The following is a 7,654-nucleotide window of genomic DNA, read 5'->3' as shown; positions in this document are numbered from 1 at the left end:
CTGTATAGATGACGATGGTGATCATTACCTTTCGAACTGCGACAAAAGCGTTAGCTGGTGAGCTGGTGCAGCATGCAGCGCAACCTGGCGCGAGAGGTTATATGAGAAACTCTGTGGCTCACATGGAGGAAGGAAAAAATTAGCTCAAGCCACAAAGAAGAAGAAAAAATAAAGAAAAAAGAAAATAAAGTGAAAGAAATAAGGAAACCCACATGTCACAAAGGCAGATAAATCAAAATTACGTTCTGTTATGACAAAACTAGCGGCTCTAAGTGTCTATCGACTGCAGGGTCCCATAAAACTGGAAGAATGCGAACATTATACTAATCCACAAAAAGGGAGACGTTAAAGAATTGAAAAATTATAGGCCCGTTAGCTTACTCCCAGTATTATATAAAATATTTACCAATATAACCTCCAATAGAATAAGGGCAACAGTGAACTTGAGTCAACCAAGGGAACAGGCTGGCTTCAGGAAGGGATACTCTATATACAATGGATCACATCCATGTCATTAATCACGAAATCGAGAAATCCACACAGTACAATAAGCCTCTCTTTATGGCTTTCATAGATTACGAAAAGGCATTTCATTCAGTAGAGATACCAGCAGTCATAGAGGCATTAAAAAATTAAATTATGGGGTTTTACGTGCCAAAACCACTTCCTGATTATTAGGCACGCCGTAGTGGAGGACTGCGGAAATTTCGACCACCTGGGGTTCCTTAACGTGCACCTAAATCTAAGTACACGGATGTTTTCGCATTTTGCCCCCATCGAAATGCGGCCGCCATGGCCGGGATTCGATTCCGCGACCTCGTGCTCAGCAGCCTAACACCATAGCCACTGAGCAACCGCGGCGGGGTAGTCATAGAGGCATTACGTAATCAAGGAGTATAGAATAAAAATTATTAATAGGAAATACAGAGGTGTCGACCTGAGCTAGTGCACAGAACGCTTGCGTAAATACCTTGGAAAATATCTGCAGAAGTTCTACAGCTACCTTAATTCTACCTTAAAGAAAGGGGTCAGACAGGGAGACGCAACCTCTGCAATGCTATTCACTACTGGGAAGGCTTAGGAATAAAGATCGACGGCGAATATCCTGTTCAGCAACACTGGGGACGAGTTACAACAATCATTGAGGACCTTAACTGAGAGAGTGTAAGAGTGGGGTTGAAGGTTAATATGCAGGATGTAAATTAAGATGACGATGCATGACGAGCTCAATATCGCCAGTCAGCCTCTAAAGTATGTGAAGGAGTACGTTTACCTAGGTCAATTAATCACAGGGAACCCTGATCACGAGAAGGAAATTCATAGAAGAATAAAAATGGGTTAGATCGCATACGGCAGACATTGTCAGCTCCTGACTGGAAGTTACCATTATAATTGAAAAGGAAGATGCAGTGCATGCAGATCTGCATTTTACCAGTACTGACATATGGGGCAGAGACTTGAAGACTGACAAAGAAGCTTGAGAACAAGTTAAGGACCGCGCAAAGAGCGATGGAACGAAGATTGCTGGGTATAACGTTAAGATACAGAAAGAGAGCGGTTTGTAATAGGGAGCAAACGGGTATAGACGATATTCTAATTGACATCAAGGAAAAAAAATGGAGCCGGGTAGGTCGTGTAAAAGCGCGGCGGTTAGATAGCCGTTGGACTATTAGGGATTACACAATGGGTACTAAGAGAAGGGAAACGCAGTCGAGGACGGCAGAAAACTAGGTGGAGCGATGAAATTAGGAAATTCAAGGGCGCTATGGACGTCAGACTCTGGAGTTTTGCAAGACTCGTAGCGCCACCTGCCGGTGCGAAGAGGCAGTAATTGAGTAGTACGAAGCCCGACTCCCTTGCTAAGTTGCCTATGCAGCTAGCGACTGCGAAACAAGAATTTAACTAGATTTTGGTCCATATTGCGAGTGCTTTGCGCATTTAAGACCCAGACAGAGAGATATGAATTTCTCCGATAGTCGGACGCGCCGCCGAACTGCCATAAAGCGCTTGCTGGCTCTCTTTTCAGACTGATGGCGGGAACGACGGCGACCGCGATGGCTCCGCACGCTACGAAGAAACGTCGCAATCGACGCTACTGTTGTGTTGTAAATTGCCATGAACGTGAATGACGGAATAACAACGTTCAGTTTTACCGATTTCCATCGCGATCATATGAAGGGGAAAGGCGAGAGCGCTGGACACGGGCCGTTCAACCTGTTGGGTAATCGAATTACTTGCATTTCCCACAACACAGCGGCTCGCATGAGAAAGTGCGACAATTTCGTTCTTCTGTAATTGTGTTGCGTAGCCCTGACGGAGGACCGTGGTAATCAAGGGAAAACTCAAGAACCTGCATCCGCCACTTCGTTGGTAACAGAAAAAACAACGTTGCGAACCATCCTGCTTATGTGCCATCGATATCTCCAACTTTTAACAGACGTCCCTCTCCGCTTGACTCAACAAGTGGAACGGAGAGATTTGGCAGGTCAGCTTAACCAAACATTTTGGCTCTTTATGAATTGAAAATCCTGTTCTAGAGCATCGTTATATCGCGAGCTCATTTCTACTTTCGGTATTTCGTATGTCCTGCGCCGATACAACAAGCATGCTTCGCAATGTACTGAGCCTGCTCGACTGCGTTTTTCAAATGTGAGCAATAAAGTTGCTGTAGGAGCACTGGATGAGTAATTGTGAACTAACGCACGTGTGTAAAGAAAAAATGCCGCGTTTATTTACATTTATTTGTGCGCGCTTGTTGCTCGAAGCGTCTGCGAAAAGTTCAAATTAAGGTACTGAGCGATGCTGTAGCTCCTGCGAGAAAGAAAGATGCAGCGCGTAGGCACTGTAGGAAGCTTACTTTCGTTATGATCGCACGCTGTTTGCTGCCTTGGAAAACGTTTTCTGTTTGCTGCCCTGGAAAAGGCTATGAAAGGATTTACTCTCTGTAAATAATTGCGAGACGAAACATTACGATAAAATACATAAAAATATAGGAGATACTTAAGTCTTGTGTTCAAGACATTCAATATGAACCAATTTGGAATGCTTAGATTTTTATGCTGATATGCCGATAGACAAACCTGATGCTCTCTGTACTTGCGAGTTGCAGCCCGCCGAAATAACACCTGAGACATTATTTTATATTGTACACGTACTTCGCCCTACTGAACTTCCTTTCCGGAAGCGTGGAAGGGCGGAAGAAGCTTTCCAGGTTCTTGATTTTTAGGAAACCGTGCCTCAACACAAACGAAAGAGAAGGGTCCATTGTGGCCTATGCACCTTCGCTTGCGGACAGCTCTCCTTGCACTACTCAGTTCGCGCCAAGGCGGCGATGGGGGCGCTGGTGACGGGTTTTTCCGCAGCGCCGCCTGGGCAGAGTCTGAGGTCTATATAGTTGGAATCGGTTGGCGCAGGACAGGGGTAATTGCAAGATCGCAGGGGGAGGCCTTCGTCCTGCTGTGGACATAAAACAGTGCTGCTGCTGCTGACATATTGAAACGCTGTCTACTTTTTTTTTGTTTTTAACTTATGCGAGTCGTCTGATCATAGCGTGCAATTTCATCTATGAAAGTGTGGTGATAGAGGAGGCACTGGTGGTGAACGTCTCTGCACCCGCGGTCACAGAGTTTCCTTGTATGAAACTCTGTAGAGTCAGGCTTTTTGTACCGCTTTTTGCATTGGCTTCTCCTTTCGTTTGAAAGAAATAAACATCAAATCAAATCAAACTCTATACCTTCTGTACAGTGAGCTATACAACGCTACAACCACGGAGTAGCGGTTCCCGCAACTTACACTCTTAGGCAAAGTTACACCCTTTGGCTTGCCCCTTCTGCCACACAACAATAATCGTTATCTGCTTTGATGCGTTTCCTTTCTTTAACGCTGCGAGCCCGGACATTTCCAGTAACGAACGGCACGCGCGTTATCAGAAGGGGCACTCCCATAGAGTTTCTCACTACATTACTAGTGAGAAACTCTATGGGCACTCCAAACGGTGTAAACTGTTCTATGCCGATAACGCGCGTGCCGTTCGTTACTGGAAAGTACCGGGCTCGCAGCGTTAAAGAAAGGAAGCGCATCAAGGCAGATAACGATTATTGTTGTGTGGCAGAAGGGGCAAGCCAAAGGGTGTAACTTTGCCTAAGAGTGTACACGCCTTGTTCAATGCTCACTTCGACACTTTAGCAACTCGGACAGTCCTGCCTCGTGATAAGTGACCGAAAACGCCATCACGATTAAGTGTGCGTCTCCCGTAATACATTAATTAAACACTCATCCTAGGCCTAAGAAAGGCTTGGCGTTCATTTACTTTCCATGTTGTGTGGCAACGGACGCGATGGAAGAGAAATAAAGTACCAGCGCGAACGCCACTGCTGCTTTTAAAGAAAAAGTATTCAAAAAAATGCTTCCGACACCGGGAATCGAACCCGGGCCTCCTGGGTGAGAGCCAGGTATCCTAACCACTAGACCATGCCGGAGATGGGAAATGGGTGCATTCACGTATGTTTTTAGAAATTTACACTGTAAGTCCTCTAACACACTACTAATGTTAGTGTTAATTTGCTTCATTATGACTTTATTAAACATGTTTATTGTGTCCTTACTGCTACAAACTGGCACACTTATTAACGAGACCACGCGCCATCTCAATGCGCGCCGGAGACCGATGTATGCGGATGTGGCGCCAACTTTGAATGCAGGTGGCCGGCACTCAATGCAATGGTCTCTGCAGTGGAAGCTGTAATGATGTGTATGAGTGGTGATCGCCCTTATATATTTGTATAAGATGAGTTGTACTAGACATCATTATTTCGTGCTGTATTACTATTTGAACACGAAGAATATGGCGCATGTCTCCGACTCCATTGTCAACGTAACTTCCGCATTCGTGAAAATGTTTCGCTGAAACCATTATAGCTGCTATACATGTAGTGCGCCGCCCATAGAGGCGCCACTGATGGCCACCTAGAAGGAATGACAGAAAGAAGGCGTAGGAACAATAAACTTTCCGCTGAACACCGCGATCCATCGCTGCAGCCGTTATTTGTTAAGGGTCCGTTGGGGAAATAGATACATGCAAACTCCTCTATGAGCCTAAAGGGGTAACCTCGTGCGCAGCTCTTCAACGACAGAAAACTTGGCAAAGTACAACGGTGCCTTATCAAAAATTTTAGCGCTCGCAAGAACTATTTCATGTTTTGTATATGACTTTATCATATGACTTTGTATTTGTCTGACAGTCAACGTTTATATATATTGCAGCGATACTCGTACTCTCAAACTGTCATAGTCACTATTGCCACAATCATGTATACGAGGGACGTTCCGAAAGTAAGTTTCTTCATTTATTTTCACACGGAAACTTTATTGCCCCTCCCCCCCTCCAAAAAAAAAAAATGCACCATGACATCATAAACTACACACCGTGCACTATTTTTCCACATAGTCGCCACCGACATTGATACATTTGTCGTAGCGTGCGATCAGTTTGGAAAAAAAAGAAAAAGAAACACTCTGGTAAAACTCGGTGCCCTGCGATGCAAGCAATTGTCGCACATCCTGCTTCACCTCAGCATTGTTTTGGAGGTGACGTCCCGAGAGCGCGGCTTTCATTGCAGGGAACGGATGCCCATTCATGCTGGATAACAGCACGCACTTCCATTGGCGACCACGTTGTCGGCACACGTCTGCCTGCCATCGTGATTTGTACTCGAAGAACCTCGCACCACGCCGGTCTGCTACTATAATCTCTTCTTCGGTGCTCTTCGCATGCGTCATTAATCCTCCGCCGACGCTCCTTTCGTCGTTGAACCAGCAACGGGCGTGGAATATTCTTAAGGCGATTGTTTGTCTCACCTGGTGTAACATCTTTTCTTTATAAAAAATGGCGAAATTTACTTTCGAAACGTCCCTCGTAGGATCGCCATGCGATCTATCTCCTCCTTTTCGTGGGCCGATTCCGGTGATAGTGCAGTCGAAAATGATGTGCCTCAGGGTCGACGGGGTATGTGTACCGGGTACGTGCACTGGGCCCACTGGGAGTGTATCTCTATGGTCACTGGACATGTGTCACATGCAGGGTTTAGTTTACTTTCAATCTTATATCTTGCCATTGCAAATATTTTCCCTTATAAATATAAACATCACAGCCTAGAACCTCTAAAAACCGTTTGCTACACAGCGGTTACATTATTCATACAACCAATCTCCACAAATCATGAATGTTTCTCATCCCGCAGGCGTCAACTAGAGTTGAGTCTAGACTGCCAAGTTTCAGTTTAAAGAAGCAGCACCATGTGTTTTGCTGCGTCGTTTAACGAAAACATAAAAAAGGAGACCACGCGAGTTAGTGCAAAAGAAGTTAGTACTGCGAGTTAGTGCAAAAGAATTTGCTTCGCCTGTGCTTCACCACACGAATCAGTCGACAAGAATTGTAAACGGCGACTTAAACCAGTACCACCACCGTTCCGGGTTCGAGAAGACAGACTCCAAGCGTCGACAAGGGATCCATGGTCATCCGGAGCTTCCCTCCGTCAAAGCATCTTGCGAAGCAGGTCCTCGTTCAATTCCAGTGTAGAGAGATCTCTGGAAACCGGGCCACAAAAGAACAGAACAAGGCGGTGCTCACACCTGCACTGTTCCCGCCGCTCATCCCGCGGTGTCTTTGTTTGTTGGCTTCTTATGATATGATTAATAAAAATCGGGCCCCTCGGTTAACCTGATTTCTTCTCGTACTTACACAGCGAGGGTCTCAAATCCAGCAACATTGATGCCTTCAGGTAGCATGTGCGGGTTTATTGACCAGCTGCCTTCACCCAGAAAGATCACGTACTCGTGACGCCTGCGGCAGAAATTCTTATTCATATTCCGCTCCTGCTTGAGAAAATCCGGCCTGTAGTATTGTGAAATAATAAATAAATAAAAATCATGAGAGTAATTCTGCACAAATTTTAAATTTTTTGATTGAAGTCTTATGTGCCATCAAAGCAGCCAACCAATGGCAGGTACTTCAGCACAAGTCATGACTACAGACAAGTGCATTAATATTTTGTTCCGGCTGAAGTTCTGCCCCAGCTGAAAAATCGGTTGAAAAACCCTGTTTTCTATTAGTTCAGTATGGCGCGTTCCTTGAAACGAAGTGTATTTTTCTGGTTGGTTTTATGTTTTAAAGATTTACAGTCTTGCTTAGCTTTTGCATAGTCTTTGTGTTACTGGCGCATCCAGAAGTCAGCGACACATATTCAAATAATGGAAGAAGCCAATGACTTTTGCGAATAATGTTGCATCAGTATATGGCCGCCTTGTTTTCTTTTTATTACTTAACACGTCTGTTCCTTCTTGTCTGTTCCTTTTGGAAACAACAATTCTTCAACTGGTGGTGAAATTACATTTGGCGGTGAGTACAAGCGCTCCTATAAGGGCTCCATTGATTACGTACCTCTCACAAAGTAAGGCTACTGGCAGTTTGCAATGGATGGGTAAGCTTTAAAAAGTTTGCTGAATTTCTTTTTTTTTTAACTTGAACTTGTGTTTCTGATGAAAAGATGTTCCACACCCGCCGCCAACGTTTGCGAGTGGTGGCGCTGGCTAACACTTCCAAGGTTAGTTGTAGTAGTAAAACATAAATACCCAAGAAAGTGGATGGGAAAACGGC

The 7,654-nt window shown here is 44.9% G+C and overlaps 1 non-coding gene across 1 annotated transcript; it reads right to left on the bottom strand.

Annotated features, from left to right (window-relative positions):
* Nucleotides 1–4,406: 4,406 nt before the first annotated feature.
* Nucleotides 4,407–4,478, bottom strand: TRNAE-CUC (transfer RNA glutamic acid (anticodon CUC)). Its single transcript has one exon. It is a non-coding gene; the product is annotated as a tRNA-Glu (tRNA).
* Between the last annotated feature and the right edge of the window lie 3,176 nt (nucleotides 4,479–7,654).

This window comes from Dermacentor variabilis, chromosome 6, assembly GCF_050947875.1.
Source record: "Dermacentor variabilis isolate Ectoservices chromosome 6, ASM5094787v1, whole genome shotgun sequence".
Taxonomy (NCBI): domain Eukaryota; kingdom Metazoa; phylum Arthropoda; class Arachnida; order Ixodida; family Ixodidae; genus Dermacentor; species Dermacentor variabilis.
Note: the sequence above shows the minus strand (reverse complement) of the source record. Positions and strands in the feature narration are given on the sequence as shown.